Source organism: Equus quagga, chromosome 2 (genome assembly GCF_021613505.1).
Source record: "Equus quagga isolate Etosha38 chromosome 2, UCLA_HA_Equagga_1.0, whole genome shotgun sequence".
NCBI classification, from domain to species: domain Eukaryota; kingdom Metazoa; phylum Chordata; class Mammalia; order Perissodactyla; family Equidae; genus Equus; species Equus quagga.
The window spans coordinates 13,121,904-13,135,138 of NC_060268.1; the positions used below are offsets into that span (position 1 = coordinate 13,121,904).

At 35.8% G+C, this 13,235-nt stretch overlaps 1 long non-coding RNA gene across 1 annotated transcript in view; it reads left to right on the forward strand.

Moving 5' to 3' along the window:
* Positions 1-12,628, forward strand: part of LOC124236230 (uncharacterized) — a 33,179-nt gene extending 20,551 nt beyond the window's left edge. The window contains exon 5 of the long non-coding RNA XR_006887669.1: positions 12,528-12,628. This is a non-coding gene — a long non-coding RNA (uncharacterized LOC124236230). The remainder of the gene's footprint in view (positions 1-12,527) is intronic.
* Positions 12,629-13,235: the final 607 nt, after the last annotated feature.

Here is a 13,235-nt window from a genome sequence, read left to right on the forward strand (position 1 = left end):
ACCAAGCCCTACATGCTGCTGCTGTCACTCTGAGCATCCAAGTCTAAGGATTATTTTGTGAACTTGTGTAGGACACAGAGAAAGAGAGGAGAAAATTTTCAATCAAGCAAATCCAGCAATGAAATTTGGCAGACTCAACTGCAGAGATGGGTTGAAATTTAGACTTCTTCCATTATTAATATATGCTTTATTTTTGTGTCATTTAAGGATGATGGTCTATTCAGACTGTCTCTTATGCTGCAAATGATTGTAATTTAAAGACTAATGATATATAAAACACAATGTATACATTAAAGAGCCACTCATGAACTCCTGGGGAGTTGGGGCAGCAACCAGCTACTTATACACATAAAGTAGTTTGTATATCATCATCTAATTAGGTTTTCTTGATAAAGGAAAGTTTTTACTGTGTAATCTCAAAATTGTTATTAAGGCCTCTTTCTTCCGTCTCAGTATCTTTTCCCTTGATTCACATTAGGTGTACAGCTAGACAAGGAGCATAAATATTCCTGAGTCATATAGTTTACCTTGGAGCTCCAGAAGTATAATTCTATTGTTTTTGAGCTCCAGAATCCTTAATGATGATGCAATTATAGCTCTTGACTACTTAATCTTCTATAGTCCTATAGTTCTTGAAGGAATTTGTACCTTTTTTCTGACGGGTAATTTGTGCCATGAAAAAATTCTCCTTAAGGGGATAAAGCACCAGTGGAGAGCATGATACTCATTAAGGCACTTATTTCTCATTTACGTGATATTAAAAAATTCATTTGTGAATGCATAGCTCCAGGAAGTGAAGGCAAGTGTTACAGGCAAAATTATTTCATTTGCTGACTCACTTTATTCAGTTAGATTGAGTAAACTATCAAATGATAATGACAGGGAATGTTGAAATCACACATTCTAAGTAATGATTTGAGCTGTTTACGAGATATCTCTACCTGGTTGTTCCAAACAGAACCTAATCTCAACATGTTTCAAACTGAACCTCCATACATGCATGTGCACGCATACACACACACACACACACACACACACACACACTTACATAAACAATCAGCCAGAGCTGCCACTCCTCTTGGTCTCCTGATTTCAGCTTACTGTACCAGCTCCCTCTCTAACCACACTACCTCAGTTCAGGCCCACTTCATCTCTTACGAGGCTATTGCTAGTGCCTCCTGATCCTCCATTCTTACCTCCCCCAAATCCATTCTGCACACAGTTCCTACAGCAATCTTTATTTTGAATAATATTTAATAACATCTCCTGATCACAAGAGTTGTTTGGTTCATTGAGATAAATTTGTAAAATGTGTCAACAACAACAACAAAGCCCACAAAAATGAAAATCCCACCAATCATCAATACTCATTGCTAACATTTTGGTGTGTATCTTTCCAGTGGGTCTGTGTTTGTGTGTATATTGTTTTGGAGAATACTTTACATATTATTATATCTCCTATTTTTTTAAAGTAGATTTCATATTGAAGTATAACACACATACAAACCATAAGTTAACAGCTTGATTAACTTTTACAAAGTGATCTGTTTACCACTCAGATAAAAAAAATACATCATTCAGTCACTAGAAGCTGCTCTTTTGTGCCCTCCCACTCATTACCTCTAGTAACCACTATTCTAACATTATTATTTGTGCACACATTTCACTTTCAATACATGGAATCATACAGTATGTTTTCTCTCTTTTCTGTCTTCTTTCACTTAATATTATAGCAGTAGTTTGTTCATTTTCAGCATGGAATGTTCCATCTACAAATATAACAAAATGTATTAATCCATTTTACTCTTATTGGAATCTAGGTATATCTGTTATCAGCTAATATAAAGAATACTGCTATGAACATTCTTGTATGTGTCTTTGGTGCACATATAGATACATTTATGTTGGGGATAAAACTAGGAATGGATTTACTGGGTCAAAGAATGCATGTGTCAGCTTTAGTAGATACTGCCAAACAATGATGCAAAGTGCTTGTTCAAATTAACTCTTCCTGGTAGACTGTGAGAGTTTCCATTGCTTAACATCACTGGCAACACTGTAGGTTTTTGTTGTTCTTATTTCTGAATTTGCCATTCTGATGGGTGTGTAGAGTTAACTTACTGTAGTTTTAATTTATGGTTCCCTAATGACTAATGTTGTTTTCATAAGCTCAATGGCTATTTGGATGTCCTCTTTGGGATGTGCCTGGTTAAGACTAGAGGCCATTTTCAAAATTGGGTTGTCTTTTTCTTTTTGATTTGTAGGAGTTCTTGTCACATTCTGAATCCAAGTCTTTGATGTAGGAGTTCTTTATACATACTAGATACTAATCCTTATTTGTACTGCAAATATCTTTTCTACTCAGTGGTTGTATTTTCACTATCTTGATGTCTACTGATGAACAGAAGTTTTTAATTTTAATGAAGTTAAATTTATCCATCTCTTCCTTTATAGTTAGCACTTTTTTTGACCTGTTTAAGAATATTTGTCTACCTCAAGTCATGAAGATATATTTGTATGTAGTTATTATAGAAGTTCTATTGTTTCACTTTTCATCTTTAGGTCTAAAATCCACATAGAAGACTTATGCTTTCTACTCCAACATGCAAAAATCTTGGAAGTCATCACTCCTGTCCTCACAACAAGAAGAAATCTGAACAAACTGAAAATCAATAACTCTTCTTAGATCCATCAGAAGATTATAGTCCCATAGCTAACCACTGCCTCAAAAACCAGAGACAAGCAAATACAGATAATCACCACTTACCAGGAGCAGAAGCTACTGTCTGGAGCCGGCACCCATAGGAACACTTAAATTGTAATGGAAAAAGTGCTTCAGACTCAGTGTCAATTAGCTTGAAAGTTAAAAATGCCAGGGGCCCAGCCTTAGGGAAGCCGCCACACTTTCATGAGTTTTACCTTCAAGAGACCCATCAGGCTGCCATGGTGAGACTCTAAGTAAAAGCCCCTCTTGCTTCTAGCAGGGAGAGGAGGAAAAGTAAGCATTTTGAAATATACACAGGAGAAAATTACCCCTTTTTAAATATGTCTAGAACATTCTATTCTTTCTGTTCTCTGTAACAAAGGCCATCTCTCAAGGGAAACTACTTTTTAAAAGCCTTATCTGACCTGGGGGAAGGACAATTAGCCAATGCCAGCCTCTACAAGACTTTCAGTCTCATATAAGGGGAAGGTAAAAAAGCCTAAGAAACTCCTCTGAAAGTCACAGGCCAGGGGCTCTCACCCATCCAAAAAATAAAAAAAAAGACATCTAATCATAAGATAATAGAACACTTTCCCTTCCCAGTATCTTACTACCATATCAACAGAGCTCCAGGATAATAACAGAGGATTACAACTGAGAGAGCTGCAAGACACGCTATATTAGAAGAAGTTTCTAGGAGAACCCAAATACAGTAGAGGGGACAAAAACAAAGATAACAAAGAAGAACTTGAACTCTCTGACACCTACAGGTACAGCAAACAGTAAACACAGCCTAACTTTAATGTAGATAAATAAAGTCTCACGCTAATGGCATGTTTACCTCAGTTCCTATTACCCCATACATTATGTCTGGCTTTCAACAAAAAATTACAAGGCATGCTAAAAGGCAAGAAAAACACAGTCTGAAGAGACAAAGCAAACTTCACAACCAGACTCAGATATGACATGATTTTAGAATTATCAGGCCTGGAATTTAAAACAACTATGGTTAGTACACTAAGATCTCTAATAGGAAATGTGGACAACACACAAAAACTTACAGGCAATGTAAGAAGAGAGATGGAAACTCTAATAAAAAAATCAAAAGGAAATGCTACAAACCAAAAACACTGTAAAATACTTCATCCAACTCAGAATAACATTATTCTCAAGCTCACCTGGAATATTCACCAAGAGAGACCACATGATGGGCTATAAAACATATCTGTACAAATTTAAAAGAATAGAAATCATAGAAAGTACCCCCTCAGCCCACAGTTGCATTAAGATAGAAATCAGTAATAGAAAGACACCTGAAAAAAACCATATATTTTCAGATTAGACAACACACTCCTAAATCACATATGGGTCAAAGAAGAAGTCTCAAGAAAATTAAAAAAAATATTTTTAACTAAATGAAAATGAAAATATATTTATCAAAATGTGTGGGATGCAGTGAGAGCAGTGCTTAAAGGAAAAATTTATAGCACTGAATGCATATAGTAGAAAAGAAAGTTCTAAAATCAGTCATCTATACTTCCACCTTAGAAAGCTAGAGAAAGAAGAGCCATATAACCCTAAAGCAAGAAGAAGTAGAGAAGTAATAAAAATTAGAGAGGAAAGCAATGAAATTGAAAGTATAGAAACAATAGGGAAAATCAACAAAACCTAAGTAAATTCTTTGAAAAGATCAATAAAATTGATAAACTTTTAGCCAGGCTAACCAAGAGAAAAAGAGAGGACACCAATTACTAATATCAGAAACGAAAGAGGGGACATCAAGACTGATCCCCTAGCCATTAAAAGGATAATGTGACTATTATAAACAACTCTATACAAGTTTAATAACTTAGATAAAATAGACTAATTCCTTGAAAGATGCAATCTACCAAAACTCACACAAGGAGAAACAGATCATCTGAATAGGCCTATATCTATTAAAGAAATTAAGTCAACAATTAATAACCTTCCAAAACAGAAAACACTTGGCCCAGATGGTTTCACTGGTGAACTCTTCCAAACATTTAAGTAAGAAATGATAGCAATTCTCTACTATCTCTTCCAGAAAATGGAAGCAAAGGGAACACTTCCTAACTCATTCTATGAGGCCAGCCTTACCCTAATACTAAAACCAAAAAAAGACATTACAAGAAAAGAAAATTACAGGAGGCAAAGCAACCCAATGGAGAAAGGGTAGTCTTTTCAAGAAGTGGTGCTGGAACAACTGGACATCCAGGTGCAAAAAAAAAAAATTAATCTAGACACAGACCCTATACCTTTCACAAAAATTAACTGAGAATGGATCATAGACCTAACTATAAAATCCAAAACAATAAAACTTCTAGGAGATAATATAGGAGAAAATCTAGGTGGCCTTGGGATTGACAATGAATTTTCAGACATAACTCCAAAAGCATAATTCATGAAAGAAAAAATTGATAAGTTGGATTTCATTAAAATTAGGATTTTCTGCTCTGTGAATTTTCTGATCTGAGACACTGTTAAGAGAATGAAAAGATAAGCCACAAGCTGGGAGAAAATCTTACATATCTTATAAAGGACTTGTATCCAAAATATACTAAGAATTCTTAAATTTCCACAATAAGAAAACAAACAACCCTATTAAAGAATGGACAAAAGATCTGAATAGACACCTCACCAAAAAAGATATACAGATGGCACACAGGCATATGAAAAGATGTTCAATGTCACGTGTAACGAGGGAATTACAAATTAAAACAACAATGAGATATCATTATCCACAAATGAGAATGGCCAAAATCCAAAACACTGACACCACCAAATGCTGGAGAGGATGTGGAACTCTCATTCATTACCAGTGGGAATGCAAAAGTAAGGCCATTTTGAAAGACAGTTTGGCAGTTTTTTAAAAAGCTAAGGATAGACTTACCGTACAAATACCAATGCGCTTCTAGGTGTTTACCCTAAGGAATTGAAAACTTAAGTCCACACAAATTCCTATAGCACCTTTATTCATAATTGCTACAAACTGGAAGCAACCAAGATATCCCTCAATAGGTAAATGGATAAACCAAACTATGGTACATCCATACAATGGAATGTTACTCATCACTACAAAGAAATGAGTTATCAAGCCATAAAAAAACATAGAGGAACCTTAAACGCATATTGCTAAGTGAAAGAAGCCAGTTTAAAAGGTTATGTACTCTATCATTCCAACTATACGACATTCCGGAAAAGACAAAACTATAGAGACAACAAAAAGATCAACAGCTGCCATGGATTCACGGAGGGGGATGGTAGGGATGAATAGGTGGAGCACAGGGGAACTTTAGGGCAGTAAAACTATTCTGTGTGATACTATAATGGTAGATAGACGACGTCATGAATTTCTCAAAACCCATAGAACTGTACAGCACAAAGAGAACCCTAATGTAAACAATGGACTTTAGTTAATAATAATGTATCGATATTGGTTTATCAATTGTAACAAATGTACCACATTAGTGCAAGATGCTGAAACCAGGAGAAACTGTGAGTGGGGAAGAGAGAATGTAAGAGAACTCTCAATACTATCTGTTCAGTTCTTCCGTAAACTTAAAACTGCTCTAAAATATAAAATCTATTAAGCAAGAAAACTCCTCCTAGAATTGATTAGTGTGTATGTTTTGAACTAGGAACCATGATTCCATATACACATATAGCACATGTATTTATATATATTGATTCTATACAGACATGGCATATATATGTGTATATAGTCAAGCTCCCCATAACAACATTTCAGTCAATGATGGACTGCATATATGGCAGTGGTGCCATAAGATTAGCACCATGTAGCCTAGGTGTGTAGTTGGCTATACCATCTAGGTTTGTGTAAGTGCACCCTATGAAGTTCGCACAATGACAAAATCGCCTAACGACGCATTTCTCAGAATGCATCTCCATCATTAAGCGCCATATAACTATATACGTGTAGATTCCTTATGTATTGATATTAAATTTGCTCAGCACTGCAGCAGGGCACGTTTATCGTGACACAAGTAACAAGTGTCATATATACATGTATCTCTTTCTGTACTCTTTATTTTGTTCCATCTGTCTATTTTGTTTACTCTTTCCTTTTCTGTAATGTTTTTGTAGGTATTGATATCAAAATAATGTTGAATACATAAAATAATTAGGAACTATTCTCTGGAAGATTTGTATAAGATTTATCTTATTTCCATAACTCTTAAACATCTGGGCCTACAGGTTCTTTGTGGGAAAGCTTTTTAATTATGAATTCAATTTCCTTAAAAGTCTTTCTTGGGGCCGGCTCCGTGGCCGAGTGGTTAAGTTCGCGTGCTCCGCTGCGGCGGCCCAGGGTTCGGATCCTGAGCGCGGACATGGTACTGCTCCTCAGGCCACGTTGAGGCAGCGTCCCACATCCCACAACTAGAAGGACCTGCAACTAAGATATACAACTGTGTACGGGGGGGGTTTGGGGAGATAAGGCAGAAAAAAAAAAAAGATTGGCAAAAAAAAGATTGGCAACAGTTGTTAGCCTAGGTGCCAATCTAAAAAAAAAAAAAAACAGTCTTTCTTAAAATACTTTCAGGTTTATTTCTTCTTGCGTCTGTTTCAGCATGTTTTACAGAAACTTATCCATTCAATTCTACTTTTCATAATTATTGGCACAAAATTTGATAAGATTTTCCTATTATATGTCATTTCAATAGCTTTAGTGAAGTATAATTTCCATATGACAAAATGCACACCATTTAAGACTACATTTCAATGAGTTTTGACAAATGTGTAGATTCATATAACCACCACTATAATCAAGATATGCAACATTTTTATTACCGCAAATTGTTTATTCATTCCCTGTTGCAGTCAATAATTCCCAACCTGCAGCCTCATTTACAAGTCACAGATAACTATTGATCTTCTTTCTGTTACTACAGATTATTTTTGTCTGAATTAGAATTTTCTGGAAATACAATCATGCAGTATATGCTATTTTAGTCTGGCTTTGTTCTTGCAACATGTTTTTGGAGCTCATCCATATATCAATAGTTTGTTTTTTTAAACTGCTCAGCAGTATTACATTACATGAATATGCCACATTTAATTTGTTTTGGGTTGTTTCCAATTTTTGGCTATTATGCTATTATAATAAAGCTGCTATGATCATTCATGTACCAATCTTTGTGTGAACACATATTCATTCCTTTTGAGTAAATACCCAGAAGAGGATTTTCTGGGTTATACAGTAAGTGAATGTTTAACTTTGTGTTAAACTGTCAAACTAGTTTTCAAAGTAGTTATACAATTTTACATTCCCAGGAGCAATGTGATGAGAGTTTCGTATTCTCACCAAGACTTGGTCATGCCAATCTTTTAAATTTTAGCCATCCTAGTGGGTATGTAGTGTTAGCTCATTCTGATTTTAATTTGCATATCCTTAATTGCTAATGATTTTGATCAACTTTTCATATGTTTACTGGTTATTCACACATCTTTTATGAAACTTCTAAAATTTTCCCTAATTTTTATGGGGTTGTTTGTCACTTATTGAGTTATACAGTTCTTATATATTTTGGATATAAGACCTTTGCCAGGTCCATGTACAGCAAATAATTTGACAATCTGTGGCTTCCCTTTTCATTTTCTTTTCTTTTCTTTCTTTATTTATTTTTAAAGATGTTATTTTTCCTTCTTCTCCCCCAGTACATAGTTGTATATATTTCAGTTGTGGGTCCCTCTGGTTGTGGTACGTGGGATGCTGCCTCAGCATGGCCTGATGAGCGGTGCTAGGTCCATGCCCAGGACCTGAACCGCTGAAACCCTGGGCCGCTGAAGTGGAGTGTGCGAACTTAACCGCTCAGCCACAGGGCCAGTCCCCTGCCTTTTCATTTTCTTAACAGCGTCTTTGAAGTGTAAAAGTTTTGACACTTCGATGAAGTAAAATTATTTATCAATTGCTTTCTTTTATGCATTTCATATTCTAGCTAAGAAATCTTTGCCTACTCCAAGGACATGAAGACATTCTCCTATGTTTTCTTCTAGAAGCTTTATAGTTTCAGCTCTGATGCTTAGATCTATTTTGAGTTAAATTTTGTATATGCAGTGAGTTAAGGGTCAAGATTTGTTTTTTTATCCACATGGATATTCAGTTGGTCCACAACCATTTACTGGAAAAACTGTCCTTTCCCGAATTGAATTACCTTGCCACCTTTGTCAGTAACGGATCTTATATGTGTGTGTCCATTTCTAAACTCTATACTCTGTCCCATTAATCTATATTCTATCTTTGCACAAAATTCCACCTTGTCCTGATTACTGTAGCTTTATCGAAAGTCTCAAAATCAGATATTGTAAGGCTTCTAATTTTGTTCTTAATTTTCAAAATAATTTGGCTATTCTAGATCCTTTGCATTTTCAAATACACTGTAGAATCAGTCCATCAATTTCCACAGGAACGACTGCTAGAATTTTCATTGCAATTGCTTTGGAAATATAAATCAATCTGAGAAGAACTGACATCTTAAAAATATTGATTTTCAATGTGATACATCACATTAACAAAAGGAGGAATAAAAACCACATGATCACCTCAATAGATGCTGAGAAAGCATTTGACAAGATCCAACATCCATTTATGATAAAAACTCTGAATAAAATGGGTCTAGGAGGGAAGTTTCTCAACACAATAAAGGCCATATATGGCAAAACCACAGCCAACATCATACTCAATAGGGAAAAACTGAAATCCATCCCTCTGAGAACAGGAACCAGACAAGGGCTCCCACTCTCACCACTCTTATTCAACATAGTGCTGGAGGTTTTGTCCAGAGCAATTAGGCAAGAAAAAGAAATAAAAGGAATCCCAATTGGCAAGGAAGAAGTAAAACTCTTGCTGTTTGCAGATGACATGATTTTATACGTAGAAAATCCTAAAGAATCTAACAGAAAACTATTCAAAAACACCAACAGCTACAGCAAAGTTGCAGGGTACAAAATCAATTTAAAAAATCAGTTGCATTTCTATACTCCAATAACAAACTAATAGAAAGAGAACTCAAAGAATACAATCCCATTTACAATTGCAACAAAAAGAATAAAATATCTAGGAATAAATTTAACCAAGGAAGTGAAACACCTATACAATGAAAACTATAAGACATTATTGAAAGAAATCAATGATGACATAAAGCAATGGAAAGATATTCCATGCACATGGATTGGAAGAATAGACATAGTTAAAATGTCCAAACTACCTAAAGCAATCTACTGATTCAACACATTCCCAATCAGAATCCCAATGACATTCTTCATGGAAATAGAACAAAGAATCTTAAAAATTCATATAGGGCAACAAAAGATCCCAAAGGGCTAAAGCAATCCTGAGAAAAAATAACAAAGCTCAAGGCATCACAATCCCTGACTTCAAAGTATACTACAAAGCTATATTAATCAAAACAGCATGGTACTGGCACAAAAACAGACATACAGATCAATGGAAGAGAACTGAAAGCCCAGAAATAAATCCACATCTACGGACAGCTAATCTTCAACAAAGGAGCTAAGAACATACAATGGAGAAAGGAGTCTCTTCAATAAATGGTGCTGGGAAAACTGGACAGCCACATGCAAAAGAATGATGGTAGACCATTATCTTTTTCCATACACAAAAATTAACTCAAAATAGATTAAAGACTTGAAGGTAAGATGTGAAACCATAAAAGTCCTAGAAGAAAATATAGGCAGCATGCTCTTTGACATTGGTTTTAGAAGCATCTTTTCAAATACCATATCTGCTTGGGCAAGGGAAACAAAAGAAAAAATAAACAAATGGGACTTCATTAGACTAAAGAGCTTCTGCAAGGCAAAGGAAACCAGGAACAAAACAAAAGACAGCCCACCAACTTGGAGAATATATTTGCAAATCACATATCCAAAAAGGAGTTAATCTCCAAAATATATAAAGAACTCATATAACTCAACAACAACAAAAAATCAACTTGTTCAAAAAGTGGGCAGAGGATATGAACAGACATTTTTCCAAAGAAGATATATAGATGGTGAACAGGCACATGAAAAGATGTTCAACATCACTAACCATCAGGGAAATGCAAATCAAAACTCCAATGATGTATTACCTTACACCTGGTAGAATGGCTAAAATTACCAAGACAAAAAACAAATGTTGGAGAGGATGTGGAGAAAAGGGAACCTTCATAGGCTGCTGGTGGGAATGCAAACTGGGGCAGCCACTATGGAAAACACTATGGAGATTTCTCAAAAAATTAAAAATTGGAATACAACACGACCCAGCTATTCCACTACTGGATGTTTATCCAAAGAAGTTGAAATCAACAATTCAAAGAGACTTAAGCACCTCTATGTTCATTGCAGCATTATTCACAACAGCCAATATGTGGAAGCAACCCAAGTGCCCATTGACTGATGAATGGATAAAGAAGATGTGGTAGACATGTGCAATGGAATACTACTCAGCCATAAAAAATAAAAAATCATCCCATTTGCAATAACATGGATGGAACTTGACAGCATTATGTTAAGTGAATTAAGCCAGATGGAGAAGGACAAACACCACATGATTTCACTCATGTAGAAGATAAACACATGGGCAAAGAGAACAGTTTAGTGGTTACCAGAGAGGAAAGGGGTTAGGGGGGTGGTCATAAGGGGTAAAGGGACGCATATATATGGTGACTGACAAATAATAATGTATGACTGAAATTTCACAATATTATACACTATTATGACATCAGTTTTAAAAATTGTTTTCCAAAACAAGAAAATGGTGTATCTATTTATTTACATATTCCTTTTGTTTTTTGTGTATGAGGAAGATTGGTCCTGAGCTAACATCTGTTGCCAATCTTCCCCTCTTGTTTTTTCTTCCCAAAGCCCCAAAACATAGTTGTATATCCCAGTTGTAAGTTTGTCTAGTTCTTCTATGTGGGATGCTGCCACAGCATGGCTTGATGAGTGATGCACAGGTCCGTGCCCAAGATCCAAACCAGCAAACCTTGGGCTGCCAAATTGGACCGCGTGAACTTAACCGCTGTCAGGTCAGCCCCTATGTAGGTCTTCTTTAATTTCTCTCAGCAGTGTCTTTTCTATGTACAGGTCTTTCACATATTTTGTTAAATTTATTCCCAAGTTTTCCATACTGTTTGAAGCTCTTGTAAATGATATTTTTTAAAATTTCATTTTCTCTTTTGGGGTATGTGTATGCATGTACATGTATTATATATGTACATATTTTGTGTGTGTATATCTATTTATACACACACATGCAATTTTTGTACATGGACTTTGTATTCTGTACCTTGCTAAAGACAGTCATTAGTTCCAGTAGCTTTTTCGTAATTCCCTAGAATTTGATACATACGTAATAATATGTGTTGAGAATTCTTGTCTCTAAGTACATGAAGGCTATTTGTCTGTAGTTTTCTCTCTTTACATGATCTTTGCCTGGTTTGGGTGTTAGGATAATGCTGGCCTCATAAAATAAGTTGGGAAGTGTTCCCTCCTCGTCTATTTTCTAGAAAACATTGTGTAGAATTGGTATTATTTCCTCCATAAATGGTTGGTAAATTTCTCCAAAGAGCTATCCGCACTGGTCAGAACTTGATCATCTTTCAACCTTGTGTGAGCAACGGGAATGGCTCAGTTTACAGCATCCTGATAGTTCTTTGTCCTGCCCTGTGGAGTTTCACCTAATTCACGCCCGGTTCAGCACTCAGCGACACGCTCAAGAACCAGACATCTGTAACTACTTCTTTGCGTAGTTCCCTTCTCCCTGCCGTCCTCTGCTCCACAGATGCCAGCTGTCTGCCCTGGGATTCCAGCTGCCTTAGACTCTCACACCTTCATCCTGTCTCCTCGGTGGGATCTCTGTGCGCTGCTCAGGTTGCCCCTCCCTATGCTGCAGTCTGGAAACCTCCTCCCGTCAGAAGGTAGGGGTGATCTTGGGGCTCACCTTGTTTGTTTTTCTTCACTTGGGGATGACAGTACTGTGCTACCTGTAGTTTATTTGATGTCTAAACGAAGTGGTGTCATAAATTACATCAAGTATATAACTATATATGAAAGTAATTCTTGCTTTCTCTCTTTTGTTCATGATAATTTTTGCTAAGGGTTTATCATTTTTATTAGTCTTTTCAAAGATCCACCTTCTGGTTTTATTGATTTTCTCTGAACTGTTCCAACAGTTTCTGCTCTTGTTTTACCATTTCCTTCCTTCTCTCTTCTAGGTTTAATTTGTTGTTTCTTTTCTAACTTCTTGGGATGAGTATGTAGACCATGGATTTTCAGCTTTTCTTCTTTCCTAACATATGCAAGTAAGACTGTAAATTTCCCTTGAAATGCTATTTAAGCTGTATTGGACAAGTTTTAAAATGTAATATTTTCAATATCATTTAGTCAAAATATTTTATAATTTCTACTGTAGTTTATTCTTTGACCCATGGGATTTTTTACATATCTTTATATTCCTGATTTCTGACTTAATTCCACTGTGGTCAGAGAA